Here is a 14,538-nt window from a genome sequence, read left to right as displayed (position 1 = left end):
ATTTTCATAAGCTAGACCGATGTGTTTTCTAACGTCAACACCTTTTTACCTGGATTACCTCTAACATGACTTGACCTTCGGGTTTGTGTATCTCATTTGGTCTAAGATCTAATCTCTCACTAAACATTTTTTTTAACCTTTTGAAATATTCTTACCAACTTCATACATATATAATAGTCTCTGTGTGTGTGTACGCGCATGTCTGTTTGTATATATGTACGCATATATATATATATATATATATATATATATATATATATATATATATATATATATATATATATATATATATATATATACATACATACATACACAAACATATATTTGTATAAATACGCGTGCATGTATATATCTAGGTATGTATGTATGTAAATTGGCAGCTTCGAACTTCTGTCCGTTTTTCTGCAAAACGGTTGCCATGCTTCAATCTAGAAATGTTGTTTTCGAGCGAATGGCGACAGCAAAACAAAAATGAGAGAAACATTTAAAAGTTATCCACAAAGCTACAAGTATTCCCTGACGTCATAACGAAATTACGTAGCATTTAGACTTCAAATAAAAGCACCAGAGTTCGTTTGTAGCGAGGTCCGTCGTATCATACGCTGGGTCAGCAGAATTATAATACAAATCGCTGAATTAAAGGATAGGTTGAAATTTCTAATAGAAAGATAAGTAAAAAATTAGTGTTATTATGTCCATGTGAATGGAAGCGAAAATACAGAAAGAGAAAAAACATGAACGAATACAAGAAAGTGGAATGAATCTGGATGAGAGCAAAAAAGACTTCGAATGCAAATATATTTATTTGGTGAATAAATGAAGAAATTTTCTGACAGGTTTCAAATACAGAAGCGTAGATTGGTGGTTAGACATGAGAGTTGTTGTTTACAATAGGTTACGATAATATAGTTAGAAAGAGTATAAAAAAATCTACTAACTCAATCAATAGTTGAAGGGATATTGGACAGAACTTGATTCAATGTTGTCGAAATTTCTTTTCGTAGATTTGTATAAAAGGATATGAGGAATGAGAGAGATCAATACAATAGGAACATAGTTGCTAGAATGAAGACAAAATAAAAGAATGAAATGAGGGGAACCAAGGAACATTATTATAGCCAAAACAAAATCAAAAAGAAAACAAAATAATTCTACAAATCTATACAACTATATATACAACGGTAATGCATATTAGGTAAATATCTTATTTTATAGTATATATTTTTTCATTTTTGTTCTTTTTTACTTATACAAGAATACAAATCACGTATTTGTCTAAATAATTAAATCAAATTATCCACCAACACCAAAATCTAGTAAAGCATTTTACAAGTTCCATAGATATATTCTTACCAATTTCCTCTATTCCTGGCTTCGAAATTTGTCTGATTTGCCTTAATTTATCTAATTATTGCAAAACTACACCCAAATTGCACTCCACCTACAGATGGATACAAAATTAATCCACGCTTTACTAATTATTGTAATCTTGCGATATTCTCCACCATGAGTATTATACATAAATATATGTGATTCTTGCAATACTTTCTAAACCTTTAATTTTTTAAAACCTAAATTCATAAGAAATCTTCTAATTTCAGCACAAGTTTCATTTCTGCCTTCAGGTATAATTGTCTCACTATTTCTCTTTTTCCCTCTCTCAGAATCATTACATTTCCCCGGTCAAATGTTACTTTTATCATATTTTACTTAAATAAGCCATCACAATTTGTCTTACTAATGTCTCCTTTGCTTCTTCGGAGAATTAGATGTTATCAAACACTATACAGTTATCCCTCGCCATATCACTGTTCACCTACCGCACACGCAGTATATCGCGGTTCACCTACCACGCACACAATACATCGTGGATTTTTCTGGCTAATATGTAAGTTTATATCGTGGAATCCACGGTATATCGCGGATTTCTGCGGCTGATGTGTATTTATATTTTTTTAGATTTCAATTATTTCTGTGGGAGGTTTTGGAGCGTAAAACCCGCGATAGTCGAGGAATTACTGTACCTAAACTTACGAACTTGCAACTAAGGTAGCAAGCTGCCAGAAGTGTTGGCATGCAGGACAAAGTAGCTAACGAGTTCGAATTGTATTTTACCTCTTCAGGATCGAGAAAACAAATTCCAGTTATGTACAAGTGTCTTTCAAAGCGAGTGTATCCTTTGCTCAAAACTGCTACCCGTGTAACAAAATTAGAAAAGAGAATTAATTTACAAGTGTAAAGATTCATTGATTTTAAAATTTGACACAAGCCGAGCAATTTCGTGGGGAGGGGATCGGTCGATTACATCGATCCCTGTTATAGAGTGCTACTTATATTATCGATGCCAAAAGCATGAAAAGTAAAGCTCAACATGGTGGCTTTTGGACTTTCAATATTCTTTTCTACTCTAGACATAAGGCCCGAATTTTTGGGATAGGTAGCCAGTCGATTAGATCGAGCCTATTACGCAACTGGTACTTAATTTATCAACCCCAAAAGGTCAAAGGTCAAAGTCGACCTCGGCGGAATTTGAACCCAGAATGTAAAGACAGATGAAATACCGCTAAGGGTTTCACTTGGAGTGCTAACGCTTCTGCCATCTCGCCGTCGTCGAATTGTCTTTAAATATTGATTGATTAAATACTGAAAACAAGAGATAATGAAAAATGATTAAGAATCGCTAGAGCATCGGACATATAATACCTTAGGTTTCTGTTACAGAGCTTTACGTTCTGCGTTCAAATTGTCCTCATTTAGAGTCGCTAACGCTACAATCTTCTATCTAAATTTAAGTCGTGCATATTTGTTTAGACGTTTATTATTTGAAAAGTACCTCGTAAATACATAGTAGATTAGTTTATAAATTCTATCGATATCTATTTCACAAATTATCGCCTCATACAAGAAATATCTAGCCAATAATTTACAAAAGCAGTATTACGTGTGATGCCTAAATATTAGTTAACTGTGAAAAAATATAATTATATTTTCAGTAACTCAAATAAAGTCTATGATATATCCCAATATACCAATGGACTCAAACATCTTTTGGAACACAGACAGCATTCCATGATTTTGGTCTTAATTCTTCAATTTCGTTTACATCCTAGCTTAGTGTATCTCGTATTACCATCACTCTCCCACTCTTTCTCTCTCAGTCTCTTTTCCGTTATCCTTACTTATCAATGATTAAACAAATATCGACAGCGCTATATCTGATTCTGTCCAATATGTATCTATATATTGATCTAGTAGATTTCTTTTTCTGTTTCTAAAAATATTTTCTTAACTAAATGTAAACAAAAAGCGATGTCTCCCACCAACATACTTTGCGTGTGAATTTAAAACGTAGCTGTCACAAATGGTTCTCATATAGAAATACAATATTTACATTCTTATATTGCATCCTACCTCTTTCAGCCCTTATTATTATTTTTTTCTTTTTCTTCCCACTGTTCTCAATTCGTTTCACTTCCTCTCTCTCACGCATCTTCTTTCGAATCATGTTGTCTCTCATTTTCCTTTCCGATTCACAGACATAACAAAGCAAATTCTCTTTATTTCTTTCTTACTAATACATATATTTATTCTTGTTCATAATCTGCAGATTGTTTATTTGTATTATTTCTAACGCATCGTATACAGCAGGGTCCTTGCCTATACATTGATCAATTTGATGGCTTATTTCAAATCAGTAACGTTAATGTTTCTTTCGCTGTTTTGTTTTCTTAAAGAAAACAGCAATACTTTCGTCCCTAAATAATATCTACTCTTATATTTATCTAAATGTTTACATACTTATCACACACATACACACATACATACACACACACATATATAATTTAAATAACTTATCATTATCTATAAAAATAATGATAAAGTGGCCAGCAACCAAAATTCAAACATGCAAAATATATAATAAAACGTCAGGATACAATATGCACCTGTTTGCTTCAAAGAGGAGTTAAAACCTTCCAAAACCACGCATCCTCTTTCCAGTAAATAGGTGCCTTTTGTAACGTAACTTTTATTATTATTATGTATACACACACACATACATATATATATATATATATATATATATATATATATATATATATATATATATATATATATATATATATATATATATATATATATATATATATATATATATATAAGTGTATCCATACATATAAGCATATATATATATATACATATATATATATATATATATATATGTCCATATATACATGGAATATATAATATGTATAACTATATATGCACACGTTTATACAGATTAACACTCCGTCGGTTTCTACGACGAGGTTTCCAATTAACCCGGTCAACCGAAACAGCCTGCTCGTGCAAGTGGCTGAGCACTCCACAGATACATCTGCCCTTGACGTACTTCTGATGGAGATTCAGTGTGACACGGAATGTGATAAGGCTGACCCCTTTGAATTACACGTATAACTCATATCTATATATCTGTTATATATTTATGTGTCAGCCTGGTTTGCATTTGAAAACCAGTCTTGATAAATAGTCGTGGGCTGGATTTGTGTAACTCAATTCTTCAAGGAGAATCTCAGCATGGCCACAATCCATCACTAAAGTAAGTTAAAGATAAAACATATATCAGTAGCATTAAAATATTTATTTCCGTTAATATGAACGTGTGAAGTATGATTATCAAAATGAGCGCTATAGATAACATAAATATTTATGTTTATGCTCCAATATGCTTTGCAAGATTATGGCATTATCACGCTCGGATTTAAAATCACAATATTTTCGATTTTGCTTTTCATTCCTCGATATAATGGGTATCGACAGTTTCCAAACAATTATGTCCCTTTATTTAGAAATTGTTGACGTTCTGCCAAATATTAAAATAACAACGATTAATATGATGAAGGCAGCATGATGGCGTGCTTGATTAAAAGACTCTTATTATTTAGATGTCTATATATTTTAATTTAAAATCACGCTGGGATTTACATTGCATTCCTACCCTCTGACGTAGGTGAAATAAGTACATGTATATGCCTGTTGTTGATTAAATCGATCATACACACACCCATTGGCATCTTTGAATCTGATTATCTATTTCTTTTGTGTCATATCGATACACTCACAGCGGATTCACCTCGAGTCTACTTCACTTTCAGCTAGATTTCGTTCAGATAAATATGAACACATTTCTCTGCCTCTTCCATATACATTGTTCAAGACCAACGGAACTGCATCAACCATTCTATAGCGTACAACACAACAGGTACCCTACAGATTCTAGCTCTACTTTAGTTTCATAAAAGATCATTATTTGAAAAGTTCTAATAGCATCTGGTGCGTGTCAACATGACTATAGCGACTGCAGTTCTCATTCAATCAAATTATATCATTATTGCCAAGCGTGAATAGGCACCATGTGATGTCTGTTCCTATACAACCTTAGAATTGAATTTGTTGCTTCAACATACCATATATCTGCCTTATAATTTCGCCTACATTATGTTATCTATCTTAAAAATATTCTCACGATTTTACTTTAAAAAGGTTTCTTCCAATCCGGTTACATATTACAGTAATGATAAGCATTCGTTAAAATATCTTTCAACAAATCCAACTGTAATCTTTGTAATTACTCTAAATGCACTGGATAAAATACCTAGATTACATATATTAATCCTTCTGTCTTCATCGCCGATACTGTCTCCCTTATTTTCTACTAGCGATTCAATGACGATCGTCGTGTGTACTCAGATAAGATTATCTTCTATACTTTATAACATATGACTAATATGCGGTTGTTACAACACATGATTCTTTCGTAATTACATTTATGTCTTGTTATTTCGTTGAAATATAAAACACACCAGCACTGAAAATCAAATATAATATTATATCAGTTTGTTATATTCTTCCAAGAACTGATGCATGTTTTGATTTACTTCATTTCCATGCCACTAAGAAATAGTTGACAGCAATCTAAAATGGTTGAATGCGTCGTCAACATCTCACGCTTATACACCACCTGCCTGACAACATCCGCATGGCTGAAACGCATTAAAGAATGCTGACCACGTAAACATAACGTTCTTACCGATTAAGAATTTCCTGAAAACTTCTTGCACTGCGTCTTACACACTTTGTAATTCTTAGCGGTATTTCTTCTGTCTATACGTTCTGAGTTCAAATTCGGCTGAGGTCGACTTTGCCTTTTATCATATCGTGGTCGATAACTTATGTACTAGTTGCGTACTGGATTCCATCTAATCGAGTGTATCCCTCCCTCAAAATTTCGGGCCTTGTGCCCAAAGTAGAAAAGATTATTTTATTATGTGTAGGGCTGTGAGCTGGTAGAAAATTTAGCACGCCGGGTGAAATGCCTCAGGGGTATTTCGCCTCTCTTTACGTTCTGAGTTCAAATTCGGTTGAGGTCGACTTTGCTTCTCATCCTTTGGGGGTCGATAAATTAAACACCAGTTGCGTACTGGGGTCCATCTAATCGACTGGCCCCTCCCCCCAAAATTCCAGGCTTCGTGCCTAGATTAGAAACGATTATTTTATTGTTTGTCTATTAAACTGAATATATGAAATATGTGTCAAGGCACATAGCTCAATTATTAGGGTGGATCACCTAAATCGTCGATTCGACATACAGGGTGTGTTTGCATTCTATTCTAAAGCAACTCACGGCATTTCACGTTGCTCCACTCCACTCCACTCAGCTGGTACTGGATATCGCTTCGAGGGGTGGGCTTTCCATACAGGGACACTGTTTCACCGACCGCCCAACTGGAAGTGTGGAATCACTCGGAAGCTAAAGCAAAGAGAGAAAGCGAATTATGACCAATGATGTATAACGTCATCCGATACTTTTCTCAATACAGAGATACAAATCGTGCAGTATTAAACATCTTTTAAGAAGCTCCAGAAATAGGAATATTTTGTATGTTTGTTATAAATATATGTTGACTAAATCCAATAAATGGCAGATTTTTTAATTATTTTTTATCAAGATAAAGCATACCTACTAGTATTTTTATCTCCTTTCGGGGAATTTAGACATCATTATCTCATTTAGTCTGAAATTTGAGCAATCCAACAAAGAAGCTATGATTCAGCCCACGAATAATAATAAAATCGTTACAACTTCATTTGAAGTTCATTGTTTGAAGATGGAAGAAAACGCATATATATATATATATATATATATATATATATATATGTGTGTGTGTGTGTGTGTATATATATGTATGTATGTATGTATACGTGTGTGCATGTATGCATACACGTGTGTATATATGTATGTGTATATATATATATATATATATATATATATATATATATATATATATATATATATATATATATATATATATATATATATATATATCATGTAACCTCGTGGGCATCGGTACCATTTTCCTCTTTCTCCGTTCTTCCATTCTCCGAACTTTCCATCTTTCCGACGAAGGGCTACGCCCGAAACGTCATACACTCTCTCTTTCCTTTCCTGAGCGTCCAATAATACTATCCATATCACGTCCTCACTTTGTTGTTTTTTGTTTTTTGTTATTGTTTTTTTGAACTATATATATATATATATATATATATATATATATATATTATTTATACATCTATATCTATATTATAACTATCTCTCTCTCTCTGTATATATATATATATATATATATATATATATATATATATATATATATATATATATAACTGTATATAAATACATGTATATTTTTAGATATAAATATATATAGATATATAAGCATATATACATATATACACACGCACACATACACACACACACAAACACACACATATATATATTACTCATATTACTCAAAGAAATCCCAACTTTGATTTTTACGTCTTATTTATAATCTTATAATAATATAAGATTGTATAATATAATGAAATCATAGAATATTAAATGTCCATTCTGATTCAGCTATTACTTTCATGCATTAAACTATGCAGTCTTCAGATTCATGTATTAGTGGTGACAATTTACAATTTACAACTGTGGCGAGATGGCTAAACTGTGTGCCTTAAATACATTTGCACAAGCTCCAATATGTTAATTTTTGCAAACTGTTTTCTGACCAATCAGTGTGTGATTTTACTAAATTACTTAAGTTGATAGGTGTTCGGTTTAGGCGTCATGGTTTGTTGAACATGTCAGCAGACCTGTATTTTGACCGTGGCCAAAGTAGTAATTGCTGGGCTATTTTTAGAAATGCTGTAGACATTTCCAAGGGATTTTTACGTTTCAATTATCATCATCACCATTATCATCTCCGTTATTATTGTTGTCTTTGGAGGTGGTCGTGGTAGGAATATCTGTGGTAATACAACTTTAAACCCCAAAATAAGACAATTTTTACTGACTTTCCTCTTGACTTTGCTAGCATTTTCCTGCTATCATCATAATGAGCACCTTAACTATTGTTGTTGTTAGCAGTAGTGGCCGTAGCAGTAGAAATAATACTTCTAAGTATTAGTATTATTGTTTATTTCGCTCGGGTTGCAATTTATTAATAAACATGGTTGCAATTTATTAATAAACAGACGAAATGCCGCTAAGCATTTTGCCTGGCTTACTAACGAATCTGCCAGCTCGACGCCTGGGCTACATACCCAAATTAGAAACCATATAGCTTCAATTCAAGAAACCGAATAAATTATTCAAATGATTTTCTAGCCCCATTACCTACAATCTCATTTTTGTGTCTCCCCCTTGGCAACATTTCTATAACTGTAATAATTTATTTTAATATTAATGCTTAAATTTTAAACGATTCCGTTCGCTTTAGAAACACATATCGAAAAATTAAGGCTTGTATGACGTTGTACACCAGCTACAGTCTTTTCAAAATAATTATTTATTTAAAAATTCCTTGAACGGCCTACAAAAGATGCATGTTGTATCTCACTTGATGAGATATATGAAGTAGGGTGGAATCGATTGACACAAATCATTTCATTAATAAATAAAATCCATTGTTGGCGTTAACACAGTCTTCTCTCAATTATTTGAGAGTGCTACATAGTTAATATACTACCCTTCTTACTAATACATACACACATACGCGCTAAATATATATAAATATATAGAAGTGGCGGTGTGGTGAGTAGCACGTATACCAACCACATGAGTCCGGTTCCGAGTTCAGTCCCACTACGTGGCACCTTGGGCAAGTGTCTTCTACTACAGCATCGGGCCGACCAAATCCGTGTGAGTGGATTTGGTAGACGGAAACTGAAAAAAGGCCGCCGTATGTGTGTGTGTGTGTGTGTGTGTGTATGTGTGTGTGTATTTGCGTGTGTGTGTGTGTGTGTGTGCCCACTATCATCGCTCGACAACCGATTCTGGTGTGTTTACGTGATAGGAGGATCGGGGTCTGGTGCATTTACATTTGCTTCAGTTAATATATTCTCTGATAAGTTACATTCCTCTGGGTTGAACCAAACACTGTTGGTTGATAATCATGCTGTAGGGTTCATTGCGATGGAGAGGTGTTATGGGAAATTTTCCTTGCGGGAAAAGCGTAGCAATTTTAGGCGAAACGCCAATTTATCAAAGAAACGAAAATAAATATTTTCCATATACTTATTTATGTACTTGTATGTTTACACACCCACGCACGCACACACACACACACACACACACACACACACACACACACACACGTGCACTCACACACACACATACGTACGCCAAGAAATATAAACTAAAGTCTTGTACTTATTTATCACTTCGTGTTATACACTTCAATATAACATTAGGAAGTGAGCTGAATTGAAGACATGTGTAGAGTAAGTCTGTTTCAATGTGGCTGTTTAAGGTGATAGTTAAATGTAGTATGCGTCTTCATGCATATATGTATGATTATATATATATATATATATATATATATATATATATATATATATATATATATATATATGTGTGTGTGTGTGTGTGTGTGTGTGTGTGTGTGTATATATATATATATATATATATATATATATATATAAATATATATCAATACACTTATATATATATATATATATACGTGTATATTTTATAGATGGTAAATTTCTTGTGTTTCGTACCATGAGACTGTTATTTCGTTTCCTTTCCTGCTATGAGAACGATTCTATATAAAACGTACAAATTGTCAGTTTTCTTCTTATGTGGTCCACATTCTCTTTGTCTATTTCAGCTAAAAAATTTCCCAAGAAATCTTCCAAATTAATCAACTATATTCATGTAGGAACATAAACCCCGCTGGAGGTTCATGGTTCTTCGTCGAATCCAAAAAAAATAACTATGATACTAACAGCGTAGAAAACGCAATCAAGTCAAGAAAACACAAGCAAATAATAATCACACATACCAGAGAAAAATTGTCAATTATGAAAATCATTTTGAAAAATTCGTTTATCGCACCTCCCTTGGGTTTACTGGAACAGATCCTGATTGTTCGTCAGCTAATTGCGTACTCCTGTGATGATGTCATTAGTTTTGATGACGTCATATTTCCTGACTTGTCCTAGTTTTTTCTCATGTTGATTAGGGATTTTTTTTTTTGGAAAATTTTGGGGTTATTTTTTGTTCTATTTATTAATTTCTTTCCCTGATTCTGCTTTGATTCTGGGCCACTATAAGGACCTTGTTTATTTCTTTTGCTACTATTACCTGGTTTGGTTTTTACAATTTTTTTGTTTAGGCTTTTGCTCATCCTGAGGTTTTGATGACTCTCAATGAGATTATTTTACTGCTGCTGCTGCTGCTGCTGCTGCTGCTGCTATTATAATTTCGAAGTTTATTGACCTGATACCATTTTCCTTCCAATATTTGTTGCTGTTTCTATTAACGCCTTCGCTCTTCTGCTCAAGGGCAAACCAATGCTATTACTATAACAAATATTTAGCCCAGGTTTCATTTTGATCCAGCAGAATTAAGTTAAAAATTCATTTCGACCATGAATATAACCCTAACTATTCCCCTTTAATTTTCCCTTTCGTTTCTACTGTGTAAGTATGATCCTTCAATATATATCTACATATTTATAGTTAAATAATCAACTTCTGGAATTTTTCGGCCTGTGCTTTCCTTCTGTATACATGTGTACATGCATAGATATATAAATTATAAATATTATTATAATACCATAGTATTATTTTCCAACATATTTGTCTCTATACATCCAGTGAAGCTTTATTTAGCGTGGTACGCTTATCGACTGCTATTTCCAGCAAACATTGGGACCTTGTATGTACTGGTGGTGCTGGTGATGGTGATGCTGGTGCTGGCGGTTGTGGTGCCGGAGAACGGTGTTGATAAGATGAAGAACGACAACAACATGGGAAAGAAGAAGAGGTTGAGAAGGAGGGAGCAAGAAAAAGAATTAGATGATGATGATGATGATTAAGGAATAAATTGAAGATGAAGGAGGGGGGAACAGGAGGAACAAATTCAAGAAGAAGAAGAAGAAGATGATGATGATGAACGGATGAATGAATGGATGATTGAAGGTAGATGATGAAACTGTTGTAACAATGATGATGGTGATGTTATGTTATTGTTATGCTAAAACTGACTTTAAAGAAGCATTTTTGGATTATATAAACACTTTGATGAAGCAATCAACTAAATTGTTTCTTACAATCCAATTTTGAAGTAAACAAGAGTCCAAAGACAAGAATGACATCCTTGATGGGAATTCATATTTAAATTCTAGTCATAGATAAAGTGAAGTGTCTCAAGTATACGCCACTTAATGTCTTTGTAACTGACAATATGAACATATATCGGTTCATGTAGAAATTGTTATTTATTTTTGGTATATTGTTGCGTAAATAAGGAATGGACTAATCGTCTCTGGAATAATATTAGTTGCAAAATGAAGGCAGCATTAGTGCATCGGACAAAGCGCTTGGCGGCATTTCGTCTTTCTTGACGTTTTGAGTTTAAATTCCTCCTAGGTTCTCTTCATCTTTTATTCATCTCTTTTCTTTTTCTGTTTGATTGGGAGGGTGATAAAATAGCTACGAGCTGAGTAGAGTCACCTCCAAAATTGCCTACCAAAAGCCAAAGTAATTTGAAACCATTATCACTAGTAATAACAATAGAAGTAGCAGCAGCAGCAGCAGTAGAAGCGGCAGAAGCAATAGTAGTTGTAGTAGTAGTAGTAGTAGTAGTAGTAGTAGTAGTAGTAGTAGTTAAGCGGTGAGCTGCTAAATTCGTTAGCACGCTGGGCCAAGTTCTTGGCGGCATTTTGTCTGTTCTCGTATTCTGAGCTCAAATTCGGGCGAGGTTGACTTTACCTTTAATCCCTTCGGCGGATGGGGGTAGGTAACTTCTTATGTAATCGACTTACATCCATCCAACCACAAACTTGCTGGCTTTGTGCCAAAATAATTTTAAACCATTAGTAGTAGTAGTAGTAGTAGTAGTAGTAGTAGTAGTAGTAGTAGGAGCAGCAGCAGCAGCAGCAGCAGTAGCAGCAGCAGCAGCAGTAGTAGCAGCAGCAGCAGCAGTAGCAGCAGCAGTAATAGTAGTAGTAGAAGTAGTAGTTGTTATAGTAGTAGTAGTTACATTTGCTTAGCCTACAACGCGTATTATTTGTACGTTAGTTATTCAAAGCCGCAGCCATTTGTATGTGTGTGCGCGCGCGTGTATTCAACTAACCACAGTTTACTAAGACACCGATTTTGCTGACACACAACGTGGGAGTGTTAATGGACAACGTCTACGTAACAGAATCTTCCATATCCTAAGCCAAACAGTTGATCATTTTCATTGATTTCACACCAATTATCTAATGTATCACTACAACAGATAGTCGTTCCTACCATAGTTCATTGATCTGCCATCCAATAGTTTTACTCCAAAATCTGAATTGCTAATTAAGATCAGATCAGTTAAGCTTTACCTGTCAATACCATATCCCCTGAGTAGTTTGCGTTCTGAAATTTTCCTTCGAGGTTTCAACATTTTTTAAATTTTCTTTTTTTCTTTTCCGTGTTAGAAAACAATATTTTATTGAATTCAATTTGCCTACAAAATCAGATATTGTCAGAAGAAATTCTATATTTCTTTAGATAATTCTAATTATTGTGAAAATATCAAGTGGAAAAGACGATGAGCTGGCAGAATTGTTAGCACGCCGGGCGAAATGCTTAGCGTTATTTCGTCTGCCTTTACGTTGAGTTCGAATTCCACCGACGTCGACAATGCCGTTCCTCCTTTCCGGGTCATAAATTAACTACCAGTTACGCTCTGGGGATCGATGTAATCGACTTAATCCCGATGTCTCTCTTTGTTTGTCCGTTGTATGTTTAGCCCCTGTGGGCAACAAAGGAATAAAAGCCAAGGGGGGGGGGATGAACCAAAAAGTAAATTATGATGGAACCGTGTTTTACGAGTTGGTAACGTCGTATCTGTATCCTCATTGATGGCGTCTTCGGGCGACGGTACCCTCGCCGTTGTCGCAGCTCTAGCGATGACATCATTATCAGCAGCATCAACAGCGTTGTTGTCGGCGTTGCCGTCAAGTGGCGTCATCGTCATGGACGCACCGTCTTCTCCGCCACCTTCATCGTCGTTCTTTGCATCGTCACCGTCGTTATAGGATCTTTCTCGTTGTCGGCGCACACGTAGTTTCGCTATAGTCGTCGCAGCTTCAACGTCATCACCACGTCATCGTCTCATATACAGACTGGTACGTAACCATAGCTTTTACGCTGCATGTTTGTTTTATTCATTCGTTTTACGCAAACAGTTGCTTTTATTAAAGCTCCGTACTATCGGTTTCATTTGCTGAACTGCTAGGTCATCGGGACGTAAGCTGATCAACACCGGTTGACAAACGGTGTTGAATTACATGCATAAACACTTCCACACAAACACAGACACACAAACACACTCGCAAAAACACGCCCCCCCCCTCACATACACACATACACATATATGTACTTTTGTGTATATACGACGAGATTTCTTAATCTTTCTACCAAATCCACCCTCAAGACTTTGGTCAACCCAGGGCTATATCAGAAGTCACATGCTCAAGATGCCACGCAGTGGGACTGAACTACAAACCATATGGTTGAAAATAAAATTTCTTACCGCACAGCCACTTCCGTACCTGAATTTTAGTGAAATTAGAAAATTTGAAATAAAATTTCACTGTTTTAAAAGTATTTATTTTCAATTAAATAAATGTATGTTTTGAAGCGTGGAGAAAAAGAAATTTTATACAATATATAGTTTTTAAGCTCGTGTTACGAAAGTAAAAATAGAAAAAAAATAATTGAGTTACATGTGTTTAGAAACAAAAATATATAAAATATTTTACAATTAGAAATTAAATTGGTTTCAAATTTTGACACCAGACCAGCAATTTTGAAGACGGAATATGTCGATATTATTGACTCCAGTGCTCCACCGCTACTTCTTTTCTCGACCCCGAAAGTTTAAATGGTGAAATAGTCCTCAGCAGCATTTGAACTCAAAACGTCAAAACGGATGAATGCCTTTAAATA

At 34.4% G+C, this 14,538-nt stretch overlaps 1 long non-coding RNA gene across 1 annotated transcript in view; it reads left to right on the top strand.

Annotated features, from left to right (window-relative positions):
- Window positions 1-568: 568 nt before the first annotated feature.
- The window catches only part of LOC149131167 (uncharacterized), a 30,328-nt gene continuing 16,358 nt past the window's right edge, over window positions 569-14,538 (top strand). Inside the window, exon 1 of the long non-coding RNA XR_016238214.1 lies at window positions 569-1,195. This is a non-coding gene — a long non-coding RNA (uncharacterized LOC149131167). The remainder of the gene's footprint in view (window positions 1,196-14,538) is intronic.

The sequence above is a fragment of the Octopus bimaculoides genome, chromosome 24, assembly GCF_046866305.1.
Source record: "Octopus bimaculoides isolate indiv1 chromosome 24, ASM4686630v1, whole genome shotgun sequence".
Classification (NCBI taxonomy): Eukaryota; Metazoa; Mollusca; class Cephalopoda; order Octopoda; family Octopodidae; genus Octopus; species Octopus bimaculoides.
The sequence above is the reverse complement of the archived record's forward strand: the minus strand, read 5'-3'. Positions and strand labels throughout refer to the sequence as shown.